Here is a 19,839-nt window from a genome sequence, read left to right on the forward strand (position 1 = left end):
AAAAGTGTGAAAGATGCATATGTGAATTTTTGTGTTGCACCAGTGGAGTGCCGTCATTCACATGAATCTCTGGTTGCCGGCACCATTACTGTGCTATGGTAGGGTCTGATTATGTAGCTTGGATGGACATCACTTGCACTTAATATTTATTGTACCTGCATATCATGTTTAGCATTGTGATCCATACTTGACACACCAAAAGACTGGCTACAGAGTGCCTTCATTGCATGTCGATCATTAGCTTCCTCATCATATGTGATACTAACAGCTGTTGTGGATTTGCTCAAGTTAGCCTACATGGCCCTTAAGGCTAACCAATATCAGATACAGACTTTAGAGTTAGCGGTAGTTGGATTTCCATATGTTTCCATTTGTTACTAAGGTCCACCTCATCTGTGCCTGGGAATGTGTTTATACTACATAGATCTTTTTGCATGGGTGCTCACTTGTGAGCATTACCCATGACTCTAATGGATGACAGACTGTCCCAGTTTTTATGTGTCTGTGTCACAGCATCGTATCTCATGTGATGGCATGATTAATCATCATTATTTTTCACCAGTCAGTACACTTCACAGGTGTGACTGGTACAGTGTAGCTAATGAGGTTTTTGAAGTGTCTGTGACATGAGAATGTTGTCCTAATGCTTATTTGCCTCTGTTTCAGGTCTCCCTCCCAGCAGTTCCCATCCTCTCCTTCCCTCGCCTGATCACCCTTTTGTGTCTGTCGTTTGTACTCAGACCAATGGGCTATTTGGAGGTGGAACCCTTAGAGCATCACACCACTCTGATGAAGAAAGGTACGGCCAGTCGTTGACAGCCTTGTAGGTATTCGTAATGCGGCATTACAGGTGACATCATGATTAGTGTAACTTGGACTTATTGACAATGCACATGTATGTTTGTGAAAGCTCCATGGGCTCACAATGTAAATTATCATGTTGTGCATGACGTCAGAATATTGTGCCTGCTTGGGGCTCAACACTCATGTCCTTCTAATGTGCACATATACTATTTTGAACGTAGTTACCTCATGCTTGTTATGTGTGTAACTGTATATTGACCACACGCATGGGGTGGGTGAAGGCTAGAATACTATGTTGTGTGTGAGGTAGATGTCTTTGTTGGTGCAGTTTGGATTTGAACACACTAGCTCTTGTATACACCTGCTGACGCTGTGTGTCTTGTGCCCCACTTGACCGTAAGGGCCCTGATCCAGTGACTGTGATCTGTGGTGATTACTGTGCCATTTTGTTGTCAGTGAGCCTGAGTGATGCAGACACTCCTGCCTTCACATCCACATGTCACTTTGTGCATTAGTCACACCCCTCCTGCCGTCATGTCTTCACTCATTGCTGCAGCTGCATACACAGCCACCATGCAGCGCACACTATCCAGGAACACAGACACCTACAGGATGACCCTCCTTCCATCCATTAATAGAGCATGCTCCTGCCACCCTACACACAGACAACACCAGACATTCACCCTCGTGCTATCAAAATGCTTTGTACTCAGCCATAGCTGCTGCTATGCGTGTGTGTGCAACACATACTGGCACGACTATGCAGATTCACATGACATTGGGTCTACATACCACCAGGTCATGTGCCGTGTCCAACACACACACACACCTTACATAGGCACAATATTGTACAGTGTTAGCTTGTCAACACCACTAGATCAGAAAACTGTTAGCTTACAGTCACGTGCCAGAACACAACATGCTCACACCACTTCAACATTGCTGTCAGTCAGTCAAGTTGGCACATGGGACACACACCATGACCCTGTCTCTTGGGTGTGGTGTGATTTGGCCGTTCTGGGGTAGGTATTTGTCTGATGTGTGTCGTTGTTCTGTATGCGTTGCTCCCATTACAGTAGTATAGTACTTGTAGCTCCATAGGGGTAGGTCACCTAATCAGGTGTGCTTGTCTAGAGTGCTCCAGCCCATTGCCCACAGTCTGTCCTGCCACCGTTATCCTGTGTGGCATTAATCACATACACAGTAATGCATCATGCTGATGGTAGCTCACATACCTGAGGACACAGTTGTAGGTACTCCCTACATGGACTACTACTTTTGTGACACTGACATGTACTCCTCAAAGTGACTCTCCTGGGCCTGCCTGTGCTAGCAGTATTGGGATTCAATCCCCCCTCCAGCATTGACTGTCCCACACAGGTGTGTCTTACCATCCATGTATGTAGTTTGTGGAAATTTCTGACCAATGTGTGTCCTCACTCAGATTCTGATCCAAGTGTGTGGATGACTGCTGTTTGTTGTATACCTTGCATTTTTGACATTTGCAGACACATATACATGTATGCTGTTTCAAAGATTACTCACCAAATGCGTATGATGTTTAGATTATTTATTGGGTGATCTTGTGCAGGAAACGTGAATAGGTGCTGTACAGAAAGGGGTGGAATCCAAAATTCACAGCTGGAGATGAGATGCCTTACAGTTTCAGTCAACAGAGTCCAGGCCACAGTGCCTGACATCATTGGGCAGACTGTGACCAGCAAGTCCATGTGGGAGAGTCTCATAGGGGATGCTGTTGCACCCAGGGGCAATATGCCAGGTCCAGTGTCCTGGGAGATGTCCATGGGCCACAGGCCCTCAACGTCTTCGCCGTGGACGACCCACCTTCCTTGGGGGACCCTCATGTGCAGGCATGGACGGTGCATGGGACGCTACGTCAGAGGGTTCCTCCTCCTCCTCCCTCTCCTCCCTCCCTGTGGCTGGTGTTGCACTTTGCCGTGATGTTGCTGGCCTTGTGACACAGGGAGGGGGCTGCATGTTGGCAGCCATCTGACGTAGCACATGGAAAATGTCCCTATGCACCATCAAGAGCTGAGCCTGGTGTGCCTCCACCCGTCCATAATGCAGGTCTTGCCTGGCTATTTGCTCTGCCTGCTGTTCTCTGACCTGGTTGAGGGCCTCCGCAAGCTGGCTTACCTCCCTGGTGTCCCGCTGGTATGCCTCAAGGATGTTTGTGAGTTCAGGCATACAGGGCCCTGCAGCTGGCTGGCCAGATTCTCACCTCCGCCTTGCGCCACTCCCACCACCCTGACCCACATGAGCACGGCCTGCGCTTGTGGGCACATCCGATCGACGGGCCCCCGAGTGCTGGGAGGGTGGAGGTTGTCACCAACCTCAGGGGCGCCCAACAAAGGGTGTCCCTCATTTTCAGACTGGCTCTCTTGTGAATCATGGGCAGGGCTCTGACCTGTCTGCTGGGATGTGGTGGGAATAGGTCCGGTGGTTGGCAGAGATGTAGCTGGTACAGTTGCTGCAGGGGTTTGGTATCCAGAGGAGCCAGGTTGGTTGGGGTCATCCACAGTGCGTTGAGGGACGGTGCTGCCGGTGGGGTCTGGGGCCTGCTGAGCCTGGGACTGGGATCCTTGGCCCCCCTGGCTGGGGGGGAGATCCGCACGTTGCCCTGTTTGTGGGAGAGACAGACACTGTTAAGGCAATATCAAGTGACATGTGGTTTGGTTATCCATTATCAGCATCACTGTTCCACAAGCTATACATTGTTGACATTGTACAGTTGTGTATTTAGTGGTAGAAAAAACAAGTGTACGATGGGGTACCTACATTCTTCCAATCTCTTGACAATGACTGACACAGCCATTGCTGTGTCTTGTGTTGCCGGCACCACACGTGTAAAGCATTAGTAAGTTTCACGCAAAATCCTGGATACGGTGAAAATTCTTATGTGTGCGTCAAGCATGCACAGAGTTTAGATGCAGCATGTTGATGTAAGAGACAGAGCATCATTATTTAGCATGTCAGCTACTACTTTGGATGTCTTTTGCTGTTCCATGCTGGCCAAACAATGCCAACACCCCTGGACCTGTACACCCACTTCTAGATCATGGCTTTAGAACTTGGGACTTCTCTAAGACGCATCACCTTGTCAATACCCATGTCCATGTTGGTACTTATGTGCATCTACAAAGGTAATGAGATGGGGCACGTGCTTTTTTAGAGAGGCACAATGGACTGGAGCGTCTGTTATGTGCATGTATGAGTTGTATGCATATTCATATGAGTGCGTGTTTTGTTGTGGTACATGGCAATTGGGACAGTGTTGCAATCCAACGCCTGTCCCCAGGGGATGAGTTTCTGTAAGGGGTGTGTACAACAGGCCATGCTATTACTTTGTTTGTGAATTGCAAGCGTCCATTGTTCATGATTTGGCTGTCCCCTCATGTGGCATGCTGCCATAATCGTGGATTTGTGTTGGTGCACAGGATGTGTGACCTTGTCCTGGTGTTTGTGTTTGCAATGAGCACAGGAGGGACTTGTGCTGCCTACACCTGTGCCCATTGTGTACTACAGAGCTTTCTGAGATGTGTGTCCTGACACAGTAGAGTGTTGACAGCAAATGGTGGGTGTCTTCCAGGCACATAGCAGATGTTTGCTGGTACTTGTGAGACATCCCTTAACATTCTGCTCTATGGAGTTTGTGAGGCCTGTGCAGTGCTTGTGTGCAACTGTGTGTGTGCCCCAGGGAGGTGCGTTGAGGTGACAGAGGGAAGAACACTGACTGATGGAGACAGAGGGAGAGGGAGAGGGAGAGGGAGACAGAGGGAGACAGAGACAGAGGGAGACAGAGGGAGAGGGCGACTGAGGGAGAGGGAGACAGAGACAGAGGCCGACAGAGGGAGAGGGCGACCGAGGGAGAGGGAGACAGAGACAGAGGGAGACAGAGGGAGAGGGAGACAGAGGGAGAGGGAGACAGAGGGAGAGGGAGACAGAGGGAGAGGGCGAGACAGGGATGGAGACAGGTAGATTGTGCTTGCTCTCTTGCTACACTGCCTTACTTTGTCACAAAATGATGCATCTCTGTAAGGTGTGTCAGCAAATAGTAAATATTTAGAAGCTGTGGTCTAGTATCTTGTGTGATCTTTACCTATCCCTGTGCATTGGTCATTATGCTTGTGTGTGTCCCTGGGACATATGGCATGAGAGCAGCCTCTTACCCTAAACATTGCACCCTATGTGCCTCCCCCTTGCAACTACCACCATTTGGTAGTGTACTGCTTGGACTCATGGCCACCCACCCCATGCTGCTGGGCACTGTTGTTAGTCTACCCATGTAACTTGTGTTTTTTGTACACTCACCAGACTCAACGGCTCCTTCTATTCCATGTACTCCCACCGCTGGCAGTAGGACCATGACCTTCTCCTCCCAGGGCTAGTATACAGGAGGTCTGCAGGGACCACCGCCTCCAGTGTGGTGTGCATTGGCGTAATCCTGTGCCATCTTCTTCTTGACCATCCTCCGCAGATCGTACCACCTGGCCTGGCATTCATCCCTGGTGCGCCTGATGGGTGCAACAGCATTGACCCGGTCTACGATCCTCTCCCACAGGCGTGTTCTTTCTGCCAGGCTGGTCTGTCTGACCAATGCGCCAAACAGCTGCGGCTCGACTCTGATGACTTCATCTGTAAGTATCTCCATCTCCGGGTTAGTGAATTTTGGATTCTTGTGTGTGGTCATGGTGTGTAGTGTATGTGATTGAGGGGTTGATGGTGTGTATGAATGAGGGTGTTTGGGTCAGAATGTGAAGGGGGTGGTGTGGGTGTAGATGAGATAGGGTGTACGTGTGAAGGTATGTGTCTGCAATAGTTTGTGTGCTCTCAGTTTCCTCGCAAGAATGGGTGTGTTGCAAAGGATGATGGGTTGTATGTGTGGTCCCTTTTATTGGTCAAATGGTGGGTGTGGCTTAATTTGAATTGTTGGGGTGGGTATTATATGGGGTGGGTGTTGGTGTTGTCCTCTGTTTGGCTGTTTGGCTGTGACCAGGACATTGATTGTCAAAGGTGTGTACACAGGAGACATGTTCAGTGTGGTAGTGCGACTCGTTAGCAAGGTCCTTGTGGTCGTTTTGGTGTTGGCGTTATGTGTGCGTGCGGTACTTGTGCGTGCGTTTGAGTAGTACGGGCCGTTGGCGGGTGGGGGGTTCGCGTAGGCTTGGCCGAGGGGTGTGCATGCGGTACTTGTGCGTGCGTTTGAGTAGTACGGGCCGTTGGCGGGTGGGGGGGTTCACGTAGGCTTGTTGGGGGTGTGTGCGTGCGGTACTTGTGCGTGCGTTTGAGTAGTACGGGTCGATGGCGGGTGGGGGGGTTCGCATAGGCTTGGCCGAGGGGTGTGCGTGTGGTACTTGTGCGTGCGTTTGAGTAGTACGGGCCGTTGGCGGGTGGGGGGGTTTGCGTAGGCTTGGCCGAGGGGTGTGCGTGCGGTACTTGTGCGTGCGTTTGAGTAGTACGGGCCGTTGGCGGGTGGGGGGGTTCGCGTAGGCTTGTTGGGGGGGTGTGCATGCGGTACTTGTGCGTGCGTTTGAGTAGTACGGGTCGTTGGCGGGTGGGGGGGTGGGGGGGTTTGCGTAGGCTTGGCCGAGGGGTGTGCGTGTAGTATGTATTGGTGGAGCTTGCAGTGAGGCGAATGTTCCGTACGAATCAATGTTGAAGCGTGAATACTTTGGCCCGTACGTATCTCGCTCAGGCCTTTCGTTCCGAATCGGAATAGTGAGTTTGTACGGCCTGATTACGAATCGTACGGTGGTCTGCACGAGGCTTATTCGTACGGGTAAACGAATGTCATTCGTACGGGTCGTAGAAAATCGTACGGAAATCAACGGAAACGGATCGGAATTCGGAGGTCGGACGGTAGTTTCCCAATCGTACGGATTCGGCTACGAATACGAATCGTATGGTGTATTATTTTACCGGATCGGAATCGGCCCCCATGGGTTTTTGTGTAAATGGAAGCTAAGACTGTGCCCCAAGTGTCACAGTCCTCCACATGTGGTGCGATCCCCATTGGAAGGCAGATAGTCAGAATTCTGTGTTTCTCAGTAGGGGTAGTATCTGGAAATACTGCCTCTATTTGAGTGATTTTTTGTGCTAACCAGAATGGAATTTGTTCCCGTTTTATGGGTACTTTACCCAGACATGATTGTATGTTCTGTGGTGCTATTTTATTTGTGTTCCCCTGATGAGGGGTCAGCTGTGGAATGTTAATAGCTGGTTGGACTGTTGAAGTCCGCATTACATATTGGACTAATTGTTTATGTATTTTAATCAGTTGTTTCAGCTGTGCTAAAAGTTCCGGTACTGACATTTTTTCGATGTCGGGATGTGGTGTGTAGCTGGCTAGAACCGGCCACATTGCTCCTGGTCTACCTAGTGGACCGAGCCTGGTGATGTGATTATTATGTTTTAGGGCGCCTTTAAACCAGAGCAGGTGCTCGTGGTATTTTAATGGGATTTCCACCTCCTCGAAAGGAGTGTACTCTATCGGAGGTTCCTCTATTTTGTAATAGTGGAATTCGTGTGTGACAGCGTTTAGTGCTGGAAAGTTTATCCATGAATAGAATACCTCTGTCTGCCGATATTCATGTGCCTCAATTACGAATACGACTATACCACCTCTCGATGTTAGTCCATTCTCTATAAGTTTAAGAGTTATAGTTTTTCTTATGTTGACCGGAATGAGTATTGCATTCGGGTCGGTCTGTAGGAGACTAGTGTCATCCTCTAGGAGCTGAGCTGCTATTCTAGCTGTCTCCCTCTCTTCTTCAGTTTCTGACATTTTTACTGACAGAAAAAGGTTTTTGTTGCAGATCAGGTTTCAAGGAAACAAAGATTAGGTGTACACTATTTTTGGAACACTGTATCCTTCAACGTTGATTAAACCAAAAACTATACATAGAAATCTCTTCCTACTAAGTTCCGGCGGATTTTAACCTTTTACCCACTCCAGACGTCTTTTGGAGTATTTACGGGAAAAAGGGTCTGTGTGAAAAAGCACGACTGAGTTACTCTAACGTCTTGCGTTAGATTTATCGCCTTACCAAACGTTGGGCGCTATGTAGTGTAGTTCATATATTCCCAATAGGCTCTGCGCATTGGAATAATATATTCAGCAGTGTAGACATAGGACTGAGGTTTTCTAGGTCTCTACTGACTATATTAGACTTAAGTTTTGCCAGCTAGCTCAGAGGTCACTAGAAACTTTCTCGAATAAACGAGGAGGAGTTTAACCTCCCTGGATAGACAAGAAGGGATTAGCTTCTGACAACCATAAAACATGACAACTTTGCTGTTTGTTTCCCTGAATAAGAGTGTATCTCTAGAGTCGTGTGAAAACAAAAGACAGCTATTTCACTCAGTCAAATGTGCGTACTTAGTTTCACCAGAATGCAGAGAAAAGAGAGACGGGCGTTTTCAATAAAAGGTGTTATTTATTGAGCAGTCTTCTTCCTCATACAAGAGAAATGAATTGCCATGATTTTAATACTCATGGTAAAGTAAAGTGCGTACAGTAAAAGGAGGATTATAAAATAATACTGTAAAAGCATTGATATGGTTTCTTAGCTATATGATACTTTAAAATAGATAAATTATATACATACATATATACATTGACTAATCGTACTCAACTGGTGCTTCTAAATACGCCTACCCCGGTGTACCTGACCTAAGCCTAATACATGGGAAGGAGTAAGTAAGTAGCAGTTTAAGTTAAGTTTGTTTTGCCAAGAATCTGACTCAAGAATTCTCTGTAAGGGTTTAGTCAGTTCCGTACCTGGGTAATAGAAAACAGGAGGTCTGGTATCTCTCTCTCAGGACTCGATATCCCAGCAACCCGCAAGGGTAGGCTGGAAACGCCGGAGCTGGATTTCTCGGCAGGAGAAAAGACAGCGTCTTTCTCAGCGCGTCAAGGAGGAGGGGCAGCGTCCGTGGGCTCTCGCATCAGCTGGGCTTTCGGAAGTAGATAGCTGCTCTGCTCCAGAATTACCACCGTGTGTTTGCTTAAGGCAACGTTGGTATATTTATACCTGAAAGGTGCCTGAGTTTGACGTAAGGTTGGACATAAGACGTCAATAAAGATGTCACTAAGAACTGGCTGTTCTTACAGTGCTTTACAGGAGTTCTAGGACGAAATCAAAACAATAGCAAGGGGGATTTCCCAGGTTGCTGGAGGCTTGGTTTTGTTTAGAGAACTCGGTGTGCTTACTAGGGGGCCGGAGAAGTAGCCTTGCTTAATGTGACAGCATGTGCTACGACTGAATTATGGATATGGTTATTATGCCGTTGTATGGATATTATTGATTATAGCCGGACAAGGGCATAAAATAGGAATATCGATTCAGGTTTCCTAGATAACACACTACAGAGTGTGTGTATATATTTTCACGTTCCGAACTTCGGATAGAGTAAGCTTAAGGAATACTAATACATGGATTTTTTCATGTTATATTAGACGGATAGAATTGAAGAGTCTCGAAGGATAGTCACTTGTGACATTCTTTGGATATATTGTGACAAAGTGAGTAGGTTCTTTTGATAGCTAGTTTTATAAACGTTGAGAGTGGTGTTTTTATGGGTGATTATAAGTATATTTTTTTGGACACATATGAGAGGTGGCATGTTTTAGGCCCTCACTGGTATTGTATGAGTTTTATGGACCATTGTTGTTGTCTTGAGTGTGGAGCAGCCAATACCTTTTTATATATACAGGGTTTTTGAGTACGTATATTTTGTATTAGATTTGGATGTGCAACAAATACCGTCCTGATGATGGTCTTAGGGATCTTGTAGACCGACGTGGGACCGAAATGTCAACGAAAGAACATCGATTTGCTTATATAGATACACCGATTACGCAGGACATAAACTAGATGCAATGTTTTGTTTTACCTCGTTCAATATGGTGTTTTGTTTTCCATATGATTTGTAAGCAAAACGTGTTCAAGATACTACAGTCAAATGAATGTGAAATATCAGTAGTATGTGTGTTGCCAGTTTTCTAATTACATTATAGAAAAACTTTTGGAATATATTAACCATTGGTATAAATTTTGTGTTTATTAAGGTTTTTCCTCTATGGATACACTAATGATCACTATTGTGACAAGATTTTGAATGATAAATAATGTTGAATGATTCCCCTATGGGCAATTATATTTTGTGATTGAACATACCCTGTCCCTAGGGGACTATCGGGTTGCCCTATCCTGTTCTGGATAGATATGGGAGTCATCTGCATAGAGGTGGAAAGGGATGTTAGCATTTTTGAGTAGGGGTTCCATGTATATGTTGAACAGTTGAGGTGAGAATACTGAACCTTGGGGGATGCCCCTGTTGACGTGGTGTAGGTCGTAGGAAAAGTTTTTTTTTATCCTTTGTGAGCGGCTGTGTAAGAAGGAGGAGAACCAGCGTAGGACCACCTCATCAGATCCTACCCTTTCTTGTAAAGCCTTGATGAGAAGTTAGTGATCAACCCTGTCAAAGGACAATGAGGAGGCAACATTGGTCGGTATCGAGGGATTTGTGGATGTCGTCTGTGATGTTAAGGATCGCGGTCTTGGTGCTATAGCTTTTTCGGAAACCTGATTGGTGGGGGTCAAGAAGGTTGATTCTATCCATGTGTCAGTTGTTGGAGGATGCATTTTTCAACGATTTTTGATAGGAGGGGAGATTGGAGACAGTCCTGAAGTTATTCAGTTCCTTCGAGTCAAGGCCTGTTTTTTTCAGTAGTGGAGTGACTTAGCCAACTTTGAGGCTTTCGGGTATGATGCCGGTTCTCAGGGAGCTGTTTATGATCCTGCACCAGGACGGGGCTATGGAGAGATTCAGTTTTTGGTCAGTTTAGTGGGTAACGGGTCAAGGACGTGAGAGGCTGGTTTGGAGGTGGAGATCAGTTTGAGGATCTCGGTTTCTGGGATGGTGTTGAAGCACTTCCAGGTTTTTGTGGGGTGCTTGGGCATGCTATCTACTGTCACTGGGGGGCAGGCTTTTGCAGACTGGTTGACATTGATGTCCAGTGAGAGCTCAATCTTGGTGAATTTTTCTTCGAAGAAGTTGGCATCGTTTTCCCACAAGTTTGGAGGTTTGTTGCCTGATGATTTTGAACAGTTCGTTGGGCCTGTGTTTTGTATTGTCAAGGGCGGCGCAGAAGAAGGTGGATTTTTCGCTGCTGATGTGTTTTTTGTATTTCCTTCGGGCTGCTTTGAGTTGTTCGAGTAGGCTTGAGGACGGGTTGCTCCTCCAATAGTCTTTCTGCAGCTCTTCGCTGTCTTCTTTCGTTGTTAAAGTCCGTGTTGAACCTAGATCTGGATGGGATGTTCCTGTTTTTTTTTTAGTTTCAACTGGGGCTATTTGATCAAGAATGGATGTCATGTTTGTTTGTAGTGGGAGGTGAGTTCTGTTGTGGATAGATTATCTGTGGTGGCAGTGAGGAGAGAGTTAACCCTTCTCTCTAGGTCAGTCTAGTTAATCTGAGCGAAGTTTCTGGTTGATTTCGGAGGGTCTTGGGTGGGGGGTTTAAGTGTGATTGGCTGAGTGAGGTGGAAAAGGATTAAGTGGTGGTCGGACCAGTCCACTGGCAGGGTGCGGGCTATCGTGACAGTGTTGTGCTGGGTCATAATGGCATCTAGGATTGCTTCTTTGTTGTGGGTTTCCTCTAAGCCGTGTTGGGTAAGGTTGTTGTTGTGAAGCAGCTCCTTCAGGTTCTGGATTAGCAGGGTGTTTTCTTCATTCCAGTGTAGATTGAGTGCATTCTCCTTTGTGCTAACCTGACTCCCACCCACTGGGACCAGACTCTGCCTTTGCGGGAGCAAACAGGTTTCCCCGCATCAGTCCAGCGTCAGCAAGGAAACTGCAGCATCGAAGGGTGGGCTCACCAGGACACAGGTAGTGGGCGGGCCCTATGGGTTAGGTTCCTTGAGGCCACAGAATGCTCAGGAAGGGGGGCTTTTACTAAGTTTAGCGGCATTGGGGATGGGGTCCTCGAGGCCTTTAGTGGTGAGGGGAGGGAGTCCACAGCGCCCCTCCCAATTTATTTTAGTAATAAGCTTCAGGGGTGGCCGTCAGTGACTCAGGAAGGGGGCTGTGTGGCCCTCCTCCCCGAATTTAAAATATATCGGCCCAGGGGATGGGGCTCTCAGGGGATTTGAAGGCTCAGAGAGGGGGACTGCACAGCCCCTCCATTTTTTTTAGCATTTTGGCCCCAGGGATGGCTCCCTAGGGCCTATAATGGCTGTGGGAGGGGGGCTGTGAGTCCCCTCCCTTTAAGTAATGAGACCATGGGAGTAGACACCCCGGGGTCTACAATGGCTCGGAAGGGGGGGTGCCTGCCACCTGCCCTTAAATAAACAATGCGATCCTGGGGTTGGGCTCCCCGGGGTCTATTACTAAATAATGCGTCCCTGGCTGTCATTTTCTTTCTTTTTTTAATCCCAACGGAGTCCCGTGGGAATCCTGCTGGGTCACGGAAAAAGGAGTGGAAGGTGCACCAGGAAATGATCCCAAACGTTAATAGGAAGTCCTTTATGTTTCTTTTATTCCTTGTAGTAAAAACAGTCAGTCAAACAGTCAAACAATAGCCAACACATTTCGTTCTTTACAAAAGAACTTCTTCAGGGCAATGATAAGCAGCGGCGGTCCTGTCGAGTTTTAATCACAAAGGTATAATAACCTGGTTACCACTCGGAACCCCACAGTCAGAGTTCCAGGGTATAAATTATCAGTTACAGTGGTCAGCATTGATAGTTAACAGTAGTCCTGTCGAAATCAAAAAGTGAAGGTATAATAACCGAATCACAACTGAAAAATCCCTCAATCAAAATTCAAGAGCATAAGTGTCAGTTACAACAGTCTATGATGGCGGTATTTACAAGGTCATTCCGGTGTGTATTGCAGAAAGATTAATCAAAGGCAATCCCATCTGGGGGACCCATGGTCAAGGTTCCAGTAGATCAATTCCAGCCCTAATTTTCAGCACAGTCTTAGTGATGTTGGTGGCAGGTGCCGCTTTCAGAGTGTTATGCACAGGACATTTATATTTATGGAACGGGGATTGGGGTGCTGAACTAAGGGTCAGCAGCAGTCTTTGGAGTTTGTAATGGATCATGGAAAAAATTGCCTAGTACTTTTTTATTTTCGGCCCAACCGGAGGTCCCTCTGGAACCCCACTCCTTGGGGCCTATGGGTGCAGGGTATCCCTACCCTGCCCCCCTTATATACATTTTTTTTATTTACTTCAGGACAGGGGACTAAGGACCTTATTTTGAGTTTGGTGGATGGGATACTCAATCACAAACGTGCCACATATCCTGACCACCACATTAGAAGTTCGATAGGATATAATGAAATTGTAATTTGGAAGATGGGATATCCGTCACGTTTGTGGCAGAGTAACCCTGCCTGCCAAACTCGTAATCAGGCACTACATACCCAACTCCTGTAATGGCTGCCAACAAAATCATTCTCATGCTGCTGACAGCCAATCAGAGTGCTGAACAAATTGTCCCAAGGGAAATAAAGCTCCCTTGGCCAATCCAAGAGCTCTATTTTCTTTAATTAGGTTTGAGGACCTTTCGCAATAGTTCCTCGAACCCAAGGATCCAGATATAAAAATATTTTCCAACCTTAATATCTCAAACCACTGAATGGATTTACATCTAATCACAAAAAGCAGAATATGCGGACCAAGATCTACCTTCCTGCTGTATTTGGAGTAATTCCGTTCAGCATTTTTTTGCAGAAACCTGTCTTAAACAAGTCTAAGGAAAATGCATGGGGATTTTGCGTTTTGAGACCCCCATTTTTTCTCGGCTCCCGTTTGACGGATCACCATGAAACCTTCCATGCACAAACTTGGCAAAACAGAGCACTTTTTAGAATGCATCATGGAGATTCGTCAAACAGTGACAAAGTAATTAGCGTCACAAAAAACACATTTCCTATGGAAACGCTGACCTAATTATAACTGCCCAGTAGCAACCTCCCCAGGGTAATATATAGATAGATCGATAGATAGATAGATAGATAGATAGATAGATAGATAGATAGATAGATAGATAGATAGATAGATAGATAGATAGATGATAGATAGATGTTTACCATTCACAGAGAGAGAGATTGTCCAATCAGGTAATGATTTCTGAAAAGGAGTGCTAAGCCCATTTATTTGCAATTGCATGGAGTTCATGTAAACTGAGGTGGGAGGGCTTTGAAATTTGGGATGGCGAGAATCATGCTTGTGTGCAAATGTGTATCTGGGTCACCATTTAATTACTGTTCATGTTTTAAAAGATTCCCTGAAGCCCTTGTTTCTAGTGCATGCATGTGTGCATGCATGTGGATTTGTATAGAGTTTATTCTACCCAGGGGATACAGGGTACTGTACAAAGCCAGTATTACGATCCAGGGTTCTTTGCAGTGTTAAGGGCTGGTTGGCCACTGGAGAAAGACTCTTCTGTTCTCCAATTTATTTATAATCCGACATTCAGAGATTTGGTGGAATAAGTATAAAAGTCTCTTGAAAATATTGGCCAGGGAAATTGTGCCTCTCTGTGCCACAGAATGTATTGCAGGAGCATCATATCTCTCATACAGACAGATGCAAAAGCACAATTATGCTTTTGTGGTATAGGACAAAAATGTAATGAATCCCTTTGCTCTGTAGAATATTGGAAACTAAGATCACTTCAGGGAAAGATTCATCTGTGGATGTAATTTAGCAACTCAGATTAGGATATTGCATACAAAGCACAGACACTTCCAAAGTGGAATGTGACTGCTGGCGTGAGAATGGGAAACGTTTTCTCATTGGGCCCAAATCACAAAGCCCTGGATATAAAAGATTACGGTTTGCTGATGAAGGACGACTTCTATGTTTGCAGCACGTTTCTGACTTTTATGAGATTGACAAAGAGTCTCAAGAATGGCCATGGAAATGTGCACCAGGATTAGATTTATAGGAGAACTTTCACAGGTAAAGTTTTTCTAGCCTATACAATATGGGGACATCCCCTCTTAACTTCCTTTCTAAAATGTATTTATTTTGAGTTTATCGAAATACAGTTAGTAAAAAAAAGACACTATCAACAAGATTCATGTTTAGTGCACTATTCAATAAATATTAAATATATGTTGTGGTAAATGGTAATCATTAGACTAATATAGTAAGAAACAGGGGACAAAAAAATAAATAGTTTATGAATTCTTGATACTAACCCTACCAATATTTTTGTTCCAGAAATAATCCCCCAAGATTACCATAGCGCCTCATATGTGCTATTTCGGCTCTTTAAAGGAACAGTAGTAACACATCCTTTAGCAACGTTTTCCGTCAATGTGTGCCACAAAATCTTAATGGCGGGAGTTCCTATATCGTGCTTCTGTGTCAACAGTGTCAGACCTGCTGCTGCTGTGCCGTAAAGACGAAAAGTCATGAAATGTACATTGGGAGCCACAGAAGCACCACTAGTAAATAAAATACTTAACAATCTTGCTTAAAAACGGATAATTACAAAAAAGATGCATATGCAAAAAATAAACATATTCCTTCCACGGTGTAGGTATTATAAATTCTGGGCATATGCAAATAAACAATAACTTTAAAATATTATCCGAAATAAGCCAGATATGCCTACTACAATTAATTTTGTGGTTTTATGCACAGATACTTGGGAAATTCTTTCGATATCTGGAAACTGAGGGGCAGATTTACAAGAAAGTGACTCAATGCGTTCTACAAGCAATTGGGCTGCGCCGCACTGAGTCACGTTCAAAGCAGAGGGATGCGACATATTTACAACAATATGTCGCATCTCTGTGCTACCCCCTGGGCTAGCGCACAAACTGCTGCGTAGGCACCCTTACACCATGGTGCATGGATGCCTGCATCATGGGCAGATTGTTTTTGCTCAGGAGGGGTTACCTTCCTGCACAAAATCAGTCTGAAAGGCCGTTTTCAACTTCTATGTGTGTTGCATTAGCACACATAGAAGTTGAAAGACTTCATTGTTTCAATGCTTGTTAATGTGCAGGAATGGAACCCTTCCTGAACAAAAACAATAATTAGAGGTGATTTCCTCTTCCTATGTGTGCTGCAGAATGGAATACACTCAAAATATCGAGTTTTTAATATCGATTAGCATTAATATCAAATTAAAAATACAGAATGGACACAATATCGAATGGACAGAATATAGAGTACAAAAATATCGAATAGAATAGTAGTAATATCAAATTAAAAATAAAGAATGGACACAATATCGAATGGACAGAATATAGAGTACAAAAATATCGAATAGAATAGTAGTAATATCAAATTAAAAATACAGAATGGACACAATATCCAATGGACAGAATATAGAGTACAAAAATATCGAATAGAATAGTAGTAATATCAAATTAAAAATAAAGAATGGACACAATATCGAATGGACAGAATATAGAGTACAAAAATATCGAATAGAATAGTAGTAATATCAAATTAAAAATAAAGAATGGACACAATATCGAATGGACAGAATATAGAGTACAAAAATATCGAATAGAATAGTAGTAATATCAAATTAAAAATAAAGAATGGACACAATATCGAATGGACAGAATATAGAGTACAAAAATATCGAATAGAATAGTAGTAATATCAAATTAAAAATAAAGAATGGACACCATATCGAATGGACAGAATATAGAGTACAAAAATATCGAATAGAATAGTAGTAATATCAAATTAAAAATAAAGAATGGACACAATATCGAATGGACAGAATATAGACAACAAAAATATCGAATTTGAGGTAAGTTATTTTCAATTTTTTAATAATATCTAAATTGTTAAAGTGATTTTTTTATGTTAGTATATGTGGGAAAAGTGTATATTTATTTTATAATTTATTTTAATTAATTAATTGTATGGTATTTAATTTTTGCATAATATAATTCTATAGTGGGTTGTGGGTTTGTAGGGGAATAGGGTGAGAAGTAATTTAATTATAATTACATTTTTAAATTTATTTATTGGCATTTTTTTAGAATGAATTGTTAATTAATTGTTAATTGGTAATTAATTAAAATATAATTTGTGATTAATTTTAATTGATTAATTAATTGATAATTATGTTGATTTTAGTAATTTATTTTCTGTAGCGGGTTGTGGGTTTATAGGGGAATAGGGTAGGAAGTAATTTAATTATAAATAATTACATTTTTTAATTTATTTATTGGTATTTATTTTGAATTATTTATTTAAATTTTTAATTGGTCATTAATTAAAATATAATTGGTAATTGGTAATTGATAATTATGTTAATTTTATAAATTTATTTTCTGTTGTGGGCTGTGTGTTTATAGGGCAATAGGGTGGGAAGTAATTTCATTGTAATTAATTAAATATTTAAATTTATTTTTTGTTTTATTGTTGTTCTAATTTTTTATTATTTTATAATTGTTAATTACTAAATTGTTAATTGGTAAATAATTTGTATTAATAGGTAATCATTTTTAATGCTTTGTATTTCTAATTGATTAAATATTATATTATATAAAATTGTCAATTACTTTTAATTAATTTGTAATTGGGATTAATATTAAATGTATATATGAAGTATTTACTTTCCCTACTGTTGCACTCTCTGGAGTGGGAATAGTAATTTTTACCCCTACGCTATCTAACGCTTTCCCTACTGTTGCACTCTATGGAGTGGGAATAGTAATTTTTACCCCTAAGCTATTCAACGCTTTCCCTACTGTTGTACTCTCTGGAGTGGGAATAGTAATTTTTACCCCTACGCTATCCAACGCTTTCCCTACTGTTGCACTCTTTGGAGTGGTAATAGTAAATTTTGCCCTTTCCGCTATCCTACGGTAAAAATATTGTAATTCTTTTATTAATATTACGTTTATGTATATATATGTATTAACAAATCAATTTGTATCATTGTTTTTTTTACTTACATTAATTATTTATTATTTTTAAGGTTATTTAAGTATTTTAAGTAAGTTTAAGTTAATTATATTTATTATTTCATTAATTTTTAATTAATATAAAGCATTTAAAAAAAATCGATATTTTGACTAACTATATTTTTTACATCGATATTTTTGATTCGCTATTTTTGTACTTACCTGTTTGGAGATTGGAGGTCGATATTTTGGTATTCTATATTTTTGTAAATCGATATTCTTGACATCGATATTGTTTCAGTGATCCCTGCAGAATGTAGCACGCATAGAAAGAAGAAAAGAAAACAAGAAGAAATTAATACAATTCTACTCGTTGCGCCTCCCTAGACCTCCCCTGGGGAGGGGCAGCATTCACAGGCATTTCCAGGTTTACCATTCCTCGTAAATCTGGAAATGTGTCCGGTTCCATGGGTGTTGCGTGGGAACACCCACAGCAACACCCATGGAACACCACTTTCACGCAAAGGGCTGCGTGCAAAGGAGCCATATTTACAAGGAAAGGGAAAGTAATGCAGGGTGGCTTTTCCTGTACTTGTACTTTAGAACAGTAAAATGCGCCACCGGTACGACACAAAAAGTGGTGCACTAGTGGCGCAAGGGTCTTGTAAATCTGCCCCTGAGTTTTTCTTGCTCGCATTTTCTTCCATCTTTGCATGTGCTTTTGTTCTTGCTTTCTCTCGAATGGATGGATCTTACAGGGGTGCTGGAGCAGTGGAGTAGGTGATGGACCTGCCAAAGGGCCCAGAGGTGACAGGGAGCGGCATCAGCTACAGTTTTCTAAAAAATTTGGCCCGCTCAGAATCATTTTTTTGCAAGAGCTTCCCTGAGTATTGGCCTAGAGTTCCGGATTTATAAGTGTGAATTTTTAACGCCATGCATAAAGCATAGTTTAACAAACCATCAGTTTAAATAAACTGAGGGCCTCATTTATGAGTTTTGCCGTAAGGCTGCTCCACAGGCCTTTCTGAGGTGCTGCCTTTCGGCAAAAGAAAAGGGTAGTAATGTGCTGTTACTCTGAGATACAGGGCATTCCTGTCATTTTCCCTTGTGCCAGCGCACAATAGGCAGCCGTCCTCCAACGCAGATACCTATGCACCATGATGTAAGGGTCCCTGCATTGCGAGGATGATTGTTTTTGTGCAGTAAGGGAAGCCTTCCTGCACAAAACCAATCACTAGATGCTTTTTACTTTGGCTGTGTGTGCTGCAGAATGAAGTACACATAGAAAAAGAAAAAACAATGAGAAATGAAGAAATTTCTCCTCAGTGTCCCTCCGTTCCGCCTGCCTCAGAGTTACGATTTCTTATAAACCTGGGGTAGTGTCAAAATGTCATGGATGTTGTTGAGAAAGCACCAAGCAACGCCCATTGCATGCCCCATTAACACAGAAAACTGCGTCAAAGGGGACAATACTGGGGGGCCGTCTCCTACCCTGACACACAGCAAATTATCCTGCAACATGTCGGACCTATAGAGCTGGGTCGACTATCCTGAAGCGGCGGAACCCTTCTGGTGCTTGAGGATCGGGTTCAGACTCGTGGCAACTGCTGTGCACCACTGTTTTTCGCAATGGCTCCTGGGCAACTGGAGGCGAGTGTGGAGGATAGGCGGAGCCGTATGAGCTGTATGGATGCCCCATCGGAACTGACGGCCTGAGCGGAGCTCCCACTGCTCCTTTAGTCCTCCGAGGTGCGGGAATGGTGTCGGCTCCCGCTCTGGGGAGCGGAGATATCGTCAGGGGCGAACGCTGCATTGAGAACTTTGCTGCGCCATGATAGAAGCCCCCGCTGGACAAAATGGCGGACGCGGCCGGCCAAACTTTCACTGGCATGTGTGGGCACGGCAGCAGAGACGGCGCTGGAGAAGTGGACCAGGTGAGCATTGGCGCCCTTACAGCTGCGGCGGGTGGGGGCTGCGAGCACTACATCCTCCTGCTCCCCCCATACTGGTACATGAAGAGCTGCTGCCTGCCTGCTGACGTGCTGGGAGTAGCAAGGTTGAAGTAGGCGGGGCGCTCCTTTCGCGGTCAGCGCTCGCAGGAGAAACTGGATACTT

Source organism: Lissotriton helveticus, chromosome 5_1 (assembly GCF_964261635.1).
Source record: "Lissotriton helveticus chromosome 5_1, aLisHel1.1, whole genome shotgun sequence".
NCBI classification, from domain to species: Eukaryota; Metazoa; Chordata; class Amphibia; order Caudata; family Salamandridae; genus Lissotriton; species Lissotriton helveticus.